A 13,377-nucleotide genomic window follows, 5' to 3' on the forward strand; every position below is an offset into this window, starting at 1 on the left:
ATGGGGGAACAGAGGGAAACAGTTTGGGACCTGCTGGAGAACAGCAGGGAACAGTGAAGTAATGTGGGGATCAGTGGGGAATTGAGAGGAACAGTGGGAAACAGATTGGGAATTGATGGGGAACAGTGTGGACCCATGGGGAACAGCGGGGAACAATGGTGAAAAGTAGGGCACAGTGGGGAACAGAGTGGAATAATGAGGAACAGTGGGGAACAGAGGGTATCAGAGGAGAGCAGTAGGAAACAAATGGTGAACCTTGGGGAACAGTGGGCAAAAGTGTGTGACAAGTGGTGAACAGTGAAGAACAGTGGGAAACTCTTGGAGAACAGCTGGGGAACATTGGGGAATAGTGGACAATAGAGGGGAACAATGAGGAATGGAGGGAACAAATGGAGAACTGTGGGGAAAACTGCAGAACAGTGGAGAACAGTGGGAAACGGGAACAGTGGGGAGTAGTAGGGAACAGATTTGAAAATCATGGGGAACATAGGTGAACCATGCGGAACAGTGGGGAATAGTGGTGAAAGTGGGGAACTGCTGTGGAACAGTGTAGACTTGTGGGGAACATGTGTTGAACAGGTGGGGAACAGTGAGGAACAGATGGGGAACAATGGAGAACTGTGGGGACCATTGCTGAACAGTGGGGAGCAGGGGGAAACAGTGGAGAATAGATGGGGAATAGTGGGGAATGGGGGAACAGATGGAAAAGATGGAGGAACCGTGGGGACCAGGTCGGAAATTGCTGGGAAACAGTGGGGAATAGGTGAGGAACAGTGCAAAACAGAGGAGAACAGATGAGGAACTGTGGGAAAGAGTGGAGAAATGGCGGGGAACTGCTGGGGAAAGGTGGAGACCTGTGGGGAATGTATTGAACAGGTGGGGAACAGTGAGGAACAGATGGTGAACAGCAGGGAGCATGGGAAACACTGCAGAGTGGTGGGGAACAGACGGGAATAGTGGGAGCAGGGGCAAACAATGAGGAAAGGGGAACAGATGGGGAAATGTAGAGAACACTGCAGAACAGTGGGGAACAGAGGGAAGCATGGGGAACAATGGAGAACAGTGGAGAATTGGGGTACAGTGGGCAACCGATGGAAAAGTGATGGAGAACAACTGGGGAACAGTTAGGAACTTTGGGGAACAGAAGGGAACATTGAGGAAAAGTGGGGAGCAGTGTGGAACAGATGGTGAATGGGGTGAACTGTGGACAAATGTGGGTAAGAGGAGGGGAACAGTGAGGAACAGTGGGGAATAGTGGAGAATAGTGGGTAACTGTGGGGAATAGTGGGTAACAGTGGGAAAATAATGTGGAACTGCTGGGGAACATTGATGACTTCTGGGGAACCTGGTCGAACCTGTTGGGAGCAGTGAGGAACAAATGGTGAACAGTGTGGAACCATGGGGAACACTGCATTATAATGGGGAATGGAAGGGTATAGTGGGGAGCAGGGGGGAACTATGAGGAAAGGGTAACAGTGGGAACACCGCAGAATACTGGAGAACAGAAGGGAACATTAAGGAACAGAGGGAACAGATGGGCAACTGTGGGGAAAACTGGAGCCGTGGGGAACAGAGGGGAATAGTGGGGAGCAGGGGGGGCACTATGAGGAAAGGGGAACAGTGGGGAACACTGCAGAATACTGGAGAACAGAGGGGAACATTAAGGAACAGAGGGAACAGATGGGGAACTGTGGGGAAAACTGGAGCAGTGGGGAACAGAGGGGAATAGTGGGGAGCTGGGGGGAACTATGAGGAAAGGGGAACAGTGGGGAACACTGAAGAATACTGGAGAACAGAGGGGAACATTAAGGAACAGAGAGAACAGATGGGGAACTGTGGGGAACACTGGAGCAGTGGGGAACAGAGGGGAATAGTGGGGAGCAGGGGGGCACTATGAGGAAAGGGGAACAGTGGGGAACACTGCAGAACACTGGAGAACAGAGAGTAACATGAGGGAGCAGCTGGGAAACTGCTGGGAAGCAGTAGTGATTGGTGTGAAACAGTGGGGAAGAGTGGGGAAATGTAGGGAATAGTGGTGAACCTTTTGGGAACAGCTGGAGAACAGTGGGGAACTGTGGGTAACAGTGGTGAAAAGAGTGTAACAGGTGGGCAACAGAGTGGAACAGTGGGAAACAGTTTGGGAACAGCTGGAGAACAGTGGGGAACAGGGAGGAACTGTGGGGAACAGTAGGCAACTAAGAGGAATTGTGGGGAACAGTGGGAAACAGATTTGGAACTGATGGGGAACGGTGTGGTCCAATGGGGAACAGTGGGGAACAATGATGAATACTGGAGAATAGTGGGGAACAGTGAAGAACTGTGGGGAACAGTGGATAACAGAGGGGAATAATGAGGAACGGTGGGTAGCAGTGGGGAACAGATGGTGAACCGTGGAGAACTGTGGTCTAAAGTGTATCACAGATAGGGAAGAGTGGGGAACACTTTGGGGAACAACTGGGGAACAGTGGTTCATAATGGGTAAACAGAGGGGAATATTGAGGAATGGAGGGAAAAGATGGGGAACAGTAGTGAAAACTGCAGAAAAGTGGAGAACTGTGGAGAACAGAGTGGAACATTAGCAGCAGTAGGGATAGATGGCGAACTGTGTAGAATGGGGGGAACATTGGGTAACAGTTGTCAAAATTATGTAACAGGTAGGGAACAGTGAGGAACAGTTGGGGAAAACTGCGCAACAGTAGAGAAAAGTTGGGAACAGTAAAGAACTGGGGAACAGTGGGAAACAGATGGCGAACAGTGAGAAACAGTTCAGGAACAGCTGGAGAACAGTGGGGAGCAGTGAAGAAATGTGGGAAACAGTGGGAAAACAGATTGGGAACTGATGGGGGACAGTGTGGAACCATGGAGAACAGTGGGAAACAATGTTGAACACTGGGGAACATTGAAGAACTGTGGGGAACAGAAAGGAATAATGAAGAACAGTGGGCAACAGAGAGTAACAGGGGAGAGCTGTGGGGAACAGATGGTGAACCATGGAGAATGTGGGGAACAGTGGTCAAAACTGTGTGACAGGTGGGGAACAGTGAGAAACATTTGGGGAACAGTGGGAAACCGTAGGCACCACTGCTGAACAGTGGGGAACAGAGGGGAATGGTGGGAAACTTGGGGGATCAATGAGGAAAAGGGACCAGGTGGGAAACAGTGGGGAACATAGCAGATCATTTGGAGAAAAGAAGGTAACAGGGGGAACAGATGGAAAAGAGATGGGGAACGGATGGGGAAGAGTGAGGAACCATGGGGACCATGTGGGAAATTGCTGGGAAAGAGTTGGGATTGGTGGGGAACAGATGTTGTACAGGTGTGGAGCAGATGGGGACTGGGGAAGAGTGAAGAAATAGTGGGGAACTGCTGGGGAAAACTGGGGAATTGTGGGGAACAGATGGAGAAAAGTGGGGAACACTGCAGAGCAGTGGTGAACAAAGGGGAATAGTGGGGAAGAGTGTGAATGGGGGGACAGTGTGGAACAGATGGAAAAGAGATGGAGAACAGCTGGGGAACAGTTAGTAACACTGTGGAACAGATGAGGAACAGTAGAGAACAGTTCTGAATAGTGCAGAACAGTGCAGAACAGAGGGTGAGAGTGGGGAGCAGAAGTGAACAATGAGGAAAGGGGAACAAATGAAGAACAGTGGAGAATGGGGGATAACAGTGGGTAACATGGAAAAGAGATGGAGAACAACTGGGGAACAGTTAGAAACTGTGGGAAAAAGTGGGAAATAGAGGGGGATATTGAGGAACAGAGGGGAACAGTAGAGAAAACTGTGGAATAGTAGGGAATAGTGGAGACGTGGTGTAGAACTGCTGGGGAACAGTGGGGATTTGTGGGGAACATGTGTCGAACATGAAGGTAACAGTGAAGAATAAATGGGGAACAGTGTGGAACTGTGGTGAACACTGCATAATAATGGGGGACGGAGCGAAATAGTGGGGAGTAGTGGAGAACAATGAGGAACTGAGGGAATATATGGGGAATGGTGGGGAAAACTGCAGAACAGTGAAGAACTGTGGGCAACAGATGGGAATAGTGGGGAGTGGTGGAGAACAGAGAGCGAACTGTGGAGAATGGGGGAACAGTGGGGAACAAGTTGGAAAATGAGGGGAACAGTGGGGAAGCATGGGAAACAGTGGTGAAAAATGGGGAACTGGTGGGAAACATCTGGGGAACAGTGGGGATCCATGGGGAACAGTGGGGAACATAGGGTCTAAGTGGAGAAAAGTATGGAAATGGTGGGAAACAGCTGCAGAACAGTAAGGAACAGATGGGGAACAGGTGAGGAGCAGTGGGAAACAGTGAAGAAGAGACTGGGAGCTGATGGGGAATAGTGTGGACAGATGGCGAACAGTGGAGTACCTAGGGAAATGTGGGTAACAGTGGGTAAAGTGGGGAACAGATTGTGAAATGAGGGAACTGAGGTGAACACTAGCAAACTTGTTGAAATCTCCTGGGGTACAGTGGGGAACAGTGTGGAACAGTGGAGAACAGATAGGGAACTGATGGTGAACAGTGGAGAACAGATGGGGAACTGATGGTGAACAGTGGAGAACTGTGGGGAACAGTGGTGAAATGGTGGGGAACTGCTGGGGAACAGTGGGAACTTCTGATGAACCTGTTTTGACCAGGTGGGGAACTGTGAGGAAAAAATGGGGAACAGTTTGGAACCGTGAAGAACACTGCAGAACAATGGGGAATGGAGGGGAATAGTGGGGAACAATGAGGAAAGGGGAACAGTGGGGAACACTGCAGAATGGTGGAGGAAAGAGGAAAACAGTAGGGAGCAGGGGGAAAGATGAGGAACTGATGGGAAGCAAAGGGAATCTGTGGGAACAGGTGGTAAACTGCTGGTAAACAGTAGGGATTGGTAGGGATCAGTGGGGAACAGTTGCGGAACAGGTGAAGAACAGTGGGGAAGAGTGGTCAAAGAGTGGCAGGTGGGGAACAGTGAGGAACAGTGGGAAACATTTCAAGAACAGCTGGGGAATAAGGGGCAACAGGGAAGCCTTGAGGAACAGAGGGAAAAGATGGGGAACAGTATGGAAAACTGCAGAAAAGTGGAGAACAGTGGGGAATGGGAATAATGGGGAGAAGTGGGGAACAGAGTGAAACAGTGGGGAAAAGATGTTGAACAGTGGAGAATGCAGGGAACAATGTCTTTTTTTCAAAATCCTCGTATCTTTTTCAAAGGATCATCCATTCTGGATAGCTGGTTTCGTAAGGGGATTATAAATGTGGATGATTGTTATGAAATGCGTAAATTAATGTCATTTGAGCAACTGAGAAATAAATATCATAAAACATAGCAATCTTTTGTGCTATTTCCAAATAAGAGCATATTTGAAGGATAAGTTAGGACCAACCATGTTGTACTGAAATAGAAATTCCTTCTCGAGGAATTGTTTAAAAATTTACTTCGATGATGTCCTCTTTATTAGAAGTAGGAACTTTTAAATGAGGAGTTCATAAGTTGAGACAAAGGTAGGAAATGGATCTGAACATTGTAATCGATTGGCAAATATGGGCAGATTAATATAAGGATCTCAATGTAAGATATAAATTAGTTCAGTATAATTATTTTAACATCAGTCATGGAGCACATGTCAGCAAGGATTTTACATGAAAGCTGCACCTGGAGTCAGGTGGCTCAAACAGTTGGATTTGAAAAGCTCTACAAGAAGCTGATTTGGCAACAGAGATCACATGATCCAGGGGAGTTGTATTAATTCACTTCAACTCAGCATTTTGGATCTATTTACCAGAGTTCCACACTGCAGAAGTGAGGAAGGAATTCACAACTAATTTTTTTTCTACAGTTACTTCTTCCACCAGAGAAATTGAATAGAATAAAATCAGAATAATCAGATCAATGTTTTAGGTGTGGTGAAGATGTAGCAACTTTCTTGCATTTTACTTAGATTTGTCCTAATGCAAGATCTTTTTGGGGAGAATTACAAATTTTTTGGAACAAGTTACAGGAGTTGTTTTTTCCGCAAAATCCAACCTTACTTTATTAGGAAATATTGAAGGAACAAGACCCAAATGAAATCTCTTAATGTATCAATTGAAATGTGTTAAATTAATGATAGTGGAGATGAGAAAATGTATTGCACTTACTTGGAAATCAGATATATTTTTTAGGGATGCCAAGATGACATGCAAAAATTTCAAAGTTGTATTCCTTTAGAAAAAAATTACCTATAGCTTGAGAAATATATACTCTATGCTTTTGTAAATTTGACACCTGAATATTCAAATATGAGGCTTCAATTTGTAATAATGCTCTTTCTGTCCCTCTAGACATGCGAATATTCTACTCTAAGTTGTAACATTTTTATTTAGGTTTATTAGATTTCCTCACCACCGTGAACTCTGGGGAAGTGGAGGACTAACACAGGGCACCAGAAAACAGAAAGACCACACACCCTCAGCATCTGAGAAGAGGAGGATTCAATCCATGGGTCAATGACCATGGAGGCAGACCAGTGAGGGGTTCCGCAGCTGAAGGACCCACATAGGTGACAGGCTGTTGGTAATTTGAGGAGAGGAAATCATGCAGGCTGTGAGCTTCTGGAGAAAATAGTCAAGGAACTCACATTAGGCCGTGGATTGCTAGAGGCTGGTTTGAAACTGGCTAAAAGGGTATCAGATATTAGACTTGAGATATGAGTGGATGTTAAGTGGTTCCTAATCGTGTCAGAGGTTAAAAACAGGAGCTTGCATTGCCAATGGCTTGGATTGGTCTGTGAGAATTGAAAGAGAATCCACAAACCCTCAGTGACTTGGCCCAGGGTTCAGGGTGGTGGGGGTGGGTGGGGGGAGAGCACAACTCTCTTTTGCTCTTTCTCTGAGTGCAAGAGGCATTTCAGGCAATTTCTGCCAATGGCGAATCTGTCTGCCTCACAGCAGGAAAAAAGCAATTTTGTGTGATTTGACATTTTTAAATTATCTGACAGTAAATTGTCTCCTGAAATAGAGAGAGAGGTTCAAGTTTCAAACTATTACAAACTCCACTCACCAGAGCTACCTGGATTATATCTCTTCCCACTTTTTATTTTTGCAAGGACACCATTGATTTTATCACAACTCCTCTGCTGCATCTGTCCTGTGACAGATTATATATTTTACATTGTTTATAGATATGTTTTTGAAGGATAGATTGTAGGAGTCGTGTAGGTCACAAACAAACACAAACACTTCACAAAATGGAATATTGTTTTTAAAGCAACAGATGAATAGACTCAGAAGTTTGAGTCCAGTGCAGTAATCTGGCTGGTTGCAGTTTGCTGTTCTAAGAAGGTCATGTGGTTTTGCAAGCAGAGAGGAGAGACCAAATAGGTTTTTTTCTAAAAGAGTGAGAGAGAGAGAGAGAGAGAAAGAGAGAGAGAGAGAGAGATGGCAAGCTGGCATCTTGTTGAAACCCCATTTTTAAAACGGGTTGTGAGTTCAGTTCAGCCAGTTGAAAAATCTTGTTGTCCATACAAGAGGAAATGGCTGGCTAGAAATGCTGTTTCACCTGAAATAAGGGAAACAAAAGGAACTCAATGGTGACCTGCAGAAGAGGTGATCATTTGGAAAACCCTGATGGGGAAAGTTACTTTGGCAAGATACCAAAGTGGCTGATCAGAGGGAATCAGTTTTTGTATGTCCAATGAGCAAGAAATCCCTCTCTGAAACCGACAAGAGCCTTCCTGGAGGGTAACCATTTACCTTTAAGCACCAGAGCTTGGTGAGAATTCATAAATGTTGAATTCAGTGCACAGTATAAGAATTGATAGACACTGATGAACTTGGAGTTGTGTCAAAGAACTTTATACACATTAAATACACCTGCACTGAGAATTAGAATGGGGCAATGTAAGGCTGTTAAATTAATAGTGATAAGTTAAAATTTGATCCTGTTTTTCAGTTTAAAGAAAATTAAAAATGACATTTGTTTAAGTATCCTTTGTCTTGGTGATTTTCTATTGCTGCTATGTTTTGGGGTCCTCTGGGCCTGTAACATTCCAAAGATGAGGTCTTCTACTCCAGGATATCCAAAATGTCTTATTTCAATAAATGCAGATTCTCCCATACTGACTTTGATAAAGTCTGCATCCATATCTCTAATTCTATTTCTGCCCTTACCCCATCTCCTCTCCGGCAGAACAAGGACAGAATCCCTCAGGTTTCTCACTTATCACCCAACAGCTGCCACATCTGACATGATTTCCTTGGGCATTTCCAACTTCAGCACCATCCTCTAACCTGCTACACCTAACCCTCTCCACTCATATCCTCTTTTCACAGGGGCACGTCCTTATTGGTCAGGAAGCACCTACACTTCCCAAGGAGATTGAGGAGGTCAAGGCCAATGGCTCTCATCCTGAGATTTTACAGGAGCTCAGTTGAGTCTCCTGTCTGGCTGCATCATTGGATGGTCTAGTAGCTGTAAAGCATCAGACAGGAATGATGCACAGAGTTGTGAGGATCACTGAGGTCTCCCTTTCTTCTGTAGATGACATTTACTAGGAGTTTTGTTCAAATAGGGCTCAAGGAATTGTAAAAAGACCATTTCCATCCAGTGCACAGCATCTTTAACCAAGTCCATCATCAAAATCATGACTGCCAGGCTGGGGAATAGCTTCTTCCCACAGTCTGTGAGATGGAAGAAAAGTATCCTTTATGTGCAATAATCATCCCAAATATTTATATGTGTAATAGCTACTTCAATAGAGTTACCAAAGCAACACAAACACACACACACACACACACACACACACACACACACACACACACACACACACACACACACACACACACACACACACACACACACACACACACACACACACACACACACACACACACACACACCAGGTTAGTCAACAGAAGACTGCTTTATTCAGACTTTACAAGGTTCTTTTATTTACTGCGTGTCCCATGCTCCATGGGACATGGTGGGACATCATTATGAGTTTGCTACTGATCCACAGGACCATAGGTTTAAATTATGCCCTGTGAGTGTCCCGTACCTTCCGGCAGGAGAATGCACAGATTAATGTGCCGTTCCTCGGCATGCAGCACCATGTATGTGTGGTCAATTGAATGGATGAGTACCCAGCTGTCTGTCTTATGAATTCACGCGCCCGCCAAAGAACTGTGCCCGCCCACCCCACTGCGCAGCTGCTACACCCCCCTCCCAGAACTGTCACCAGAAACTAAAGCACCAGCTATATGCACCTTAGGTGGATGCCCTCGCCATCTGGGCTGGGGACACTGAATAGGTGAAGTGGGATCCACATTGGCAGGCTTGAGTCTGTCCACGCTAAACAGCTGTGAATGTCCCCAATGTCCAAAGTATACACAACCCCATCCTTCTTCACCACGCGGAAATGGCCCTCATACGGTCATTGTAATGACCCTCCTGGGACCTGTGTGCGCGCATAAAAACAAAATCAGCGTACAGGAATGGTGGGGGGACATTCTGTTTAGGGGATCCATGCCAGTGGGTAGGAAAATGTTTGCTGATCGGGACACCACGTCGAAGCTTCTGAAGGACGTTCAGATCAGAGTTGGTTGTGAAATGAATGTCCCATGAAACTGTAAGGACCGTACCATAAACCATCCCTTCGGACAATGCAGACATCTCTTTATTTGGAGCCGTGCGCACTCCCAATCGAACCCATGGCAGTTCATCGACCTAATTGGGACCGGTGAGTCGGGTCTTCAGTTGCCAGTGGAAACATTCAACAAGGCCGTTGGACTGTGGATGAATTGTGTTCCGCGGTCTGAAGTAATGTGGGTCGGGAAATCAAATCTAGCCATCCAATTGATGATGAATGCTCTGGCCCTTGTCTGTGTCACTGGATGGCAACGGGACAGCCTCTGGCCAGCGCATCAAACATTCTATGACTGTTAGAATGTATCTCATGTTTTGAGATACTGGCAATGGTGTGAGCCGGTCCACATGGATGTGTTCCATCAACCTGTGTACAGCCAGGAATGTTGAAGAGATGCCTTAGTGTGGCGCTGAATTTTGGAAGTCTGGCAGGAGGTACATGTGCAGACCTATTGCATGATGCATTTTCTCAGCCTATGCCATACATATTTATTTGACATGAGCTTGACAGATGTTCTGAAGGACGGATGAGACAAGCTGATTATCTGGTCAATAAAGCATTGCCTGCAAGATGGCGGAATCACTGGTCTATTGGAGCCAAAAGACGTCACAAAGTAAGGTTGGCCGCCTAGTTGTGGTGCCACCTGCTGTATGTCCAGGTTAGTCATGGCCATACTGTATGCCTGAACATCGGGGTCCATTGCCTGGACACTGGCTAATTCAGGAATATCAATCTAACCCTGAATATGATATACAGTCGGTCTGGACAGCATATTCGTGATGAGATTGTTTTTACCAGAAATATAGCGCACGTCCGTGGTAAATTCTGAAATGTATGTTAATGTCTTGCCGACCATGGATCCATTATTTTGCTGAAGGAAAACACGAGTGGCTTGTGCTCTGTGAACACAGTGAAATGCCGACCCTCCAAAACAAATCAGAAGTGCTGTGTGGCTCGATACAATACATTATATTTCATCTCCGATGGCCCTAGATGTTGCCTAAAGAATGTGAGGAGTTGGCAATGGCCATCGACATACTGTTTTGGAGGTATTGAAATTAGGAGAGATAATACTGGGAAATTCATTGATCAGGGCAGCATATGCATCTTTGTGCAGGGTATGCACCCTGAGATGGGAAACTCTCCCTTTGCTGCATACCAGTGGGTATGTTTGAAAAGTGGTTGCATGAACCAATTTCCTCCACTTCACATCTTCTGGCAAGTCATGGGACCTTTAAAAATCTGCACCCATAATGGGCTGTGCAAAGGAAGCCAACAGGCAATTCCAATGGAATGTCGCACCTCCTATCCCAATCATGACCCTTCCTGTGCCAAAGCAGGGAATTATCCTCCCATTTGCTGTTTGAAGAGCCAGGTGTTGTTATTTATGTGTTATTTTCAAAATAGGTTGGCGGGAGCAAATGGACCACAGCACTCGTGTCTAAAAGAAATGTGCTTACCAGAATCGTCTTGAAGATACAATAGACCCATACTTGTGCCAGTTGCCGAGGCCATTAATGGTAGCCGGCTTTTTCGTTTCCTGACTTTTTTCTCTAATAGAGGGACACATTTATGGGCATTTTTTCCGCAATGGTAAAAACACCATTCTCGCCGCCTATTAGCGCGTTCATCCTTCTTTGACTGAACTGCAGATATAGGAGTGTCATAGGACACGGGATATGGATCCGCTGTGAAAACAGACTGTACGTGAGCAGACTCACGTTGAAGTATGATCGAGCCTGTCAGCCTCCCGTGCTATGTCATGGGGATGGCGGAAATCCATGTTAATGATTGGTATTGCGACATGACCTGGGAGTTTAGACAGGAATAGAGTCTCAAAAAGGAAACAATGAGAATGTCCATCTGCTAATGCGAGCATGTCATTCATTAGATCAGATGGATCTCTGTCACCCAGGCCCTCCATATTTAAAAGCTCATGTCTAGTCAATTCCAGCGTGTCCAGGAGAAATAGGCGGAACCTGGTTTTATTGGGTCACCAATTGTAGCGGTGACTTCGGTGGAGCTACGAAAATAATGCACACACACACACACACACACACACACACACACACACTAGGTTAGTCAACACTAGACTGCTTTATTCAGACTTTACAGGCCTCTTTTATATACCACATTACTTGTCAGGGAAGATATTACAGCGGAGCGGAGGCAAGAGAAACTAGAGGGCTCATCGAGGGAGGCAGTATGGGTAAAACTAAAAAATAAGAAGGGTGTGGTTACTATTATAGATTAAGGAGACTGCGACTTTTATTCATTGGAATGTAGATGGTTGAAGGGGGTTATGATAGAGGTATTTAAAATTATGAAGGGAATAGATAGACTAGTCGTGAGCTGTCTCTTTCCACTGAGGGTAGGGGAGGTTGGAACAAGAGGGCATAAGTTAAGGGTAAGGGGGAAAAACTTCAGGAGAAATGTTAGAAGATGCTTCTTCACTCAGAGAATGGTGGCAGAATGGAATGATCTTCCAGAAGAGATAGTTGCGGCAGGGTCCTATCTGTCATTTAAAAGAAGGTTGGATGTGTACATGAATATGAGGGGGTTGAGGGATATGGGCAGAGTGTGGGAGGGGGAAACTAATGGAGTGGTTCATGTGAACCAGCATGGACTCAAAGTGCCGATATGGCCTGTTTCCATGCTGTAAACTGTCATTTGGTTATATGTGCCGGGCTCCATGTGACAAGGTGGGACATCATTAAGAGTTTGCTGCCAGCAGATTTAAATTAAGCCCCGTGAGTATCCTGCGCTTTCTGGCAGGAGACTCCACAGATCAACGTGCCATTCCTCGGCATGCTGCACCATGTGCGGTCCATTACATGGGTGAGTACCCAGCTGTCTGGCTTATGGTTTTGCACTCCCACTGAAGAACTCTTATTCTGCCTCATCTCACTGACTAGTATCCATTCCATAGCCCTCCATCCCTCTCGTATCCCTGAACTTGTCCAAATTCTTCAATGCTAACATTGAGCTCATATTTCCTCATGCAGCTGGCAGCTTGTTCCACTCTCCCACCACCTTGTGTGGAGAAGTTTCCCCTAATGTTTCCACTAAACTTTTCCCCTTTCATCCTTAGCCCATGTATTAAGGACTTCTCCAAGAGGCGGAGTCTCAAAAAAACAACCTCTATCCTCAAGGACCCTCACCACCCAGGCCGGGCGTTATTCACCCTGCAATCATCAGGGAAACAGCTCCAGGAGCCTGAAGACAAGTATCCAATGGTACAAACACAGATTCTCCCCCTCTGCCATCAGATTTCTGAATGGACAAGGAACAACAGTCTCTCCATCACTTACTCTTCATTTTGCACAAAGGATTTCTTTCTTTTAAAATGTAATTTAGAATATTTGTACCTGTACTGTTGCCATAAAAATGACAAATTTGGTGACATGTTCATCACAATAAATTTTTAATTCTGAAAACTGTGCGTACATCAGAAAATAATCAAAGCTCAAAAAACAATTTGAAAAGATGAATTAACTATTGCCATGCACCCTCCCCTTTTACGTCTATTTTTCTAAATCCACTCCATAATCTAGACATCTCTACTTAACGCAACCCAGGTTTCTTCTCCCATTCAAAGCACTCAGTAATATACCAAGGCAGTAAAATAAAAATTCAATGCTAGAAATACTTAGCAGGTCATCTACTGGAAAAATAATCGGAGTTAAAACCTTCAGGTCGATAACCTTTTACTGGGATTCAGAAAGATGTTCAAACAAACCTGAGAAAAAGAAGAGGAGAAATAAC

This window comes from Narcine bancroftii, unplaced genomic scaffold, assembly GCF_036971445.1.
Source record: "Narcine bancroftii isolate sNarBan1 unplaced genomic scaffold, sNarBan1.hap1 Scaffold_152, whole genome shotgun sequence".
Classification (NCBI taxonomy): Eukaryota; Metazoa; Chordata; class Chondrichthyes; order Torpediniformes; family Narcinidae; genus Narcine; species Narcine bancroftii.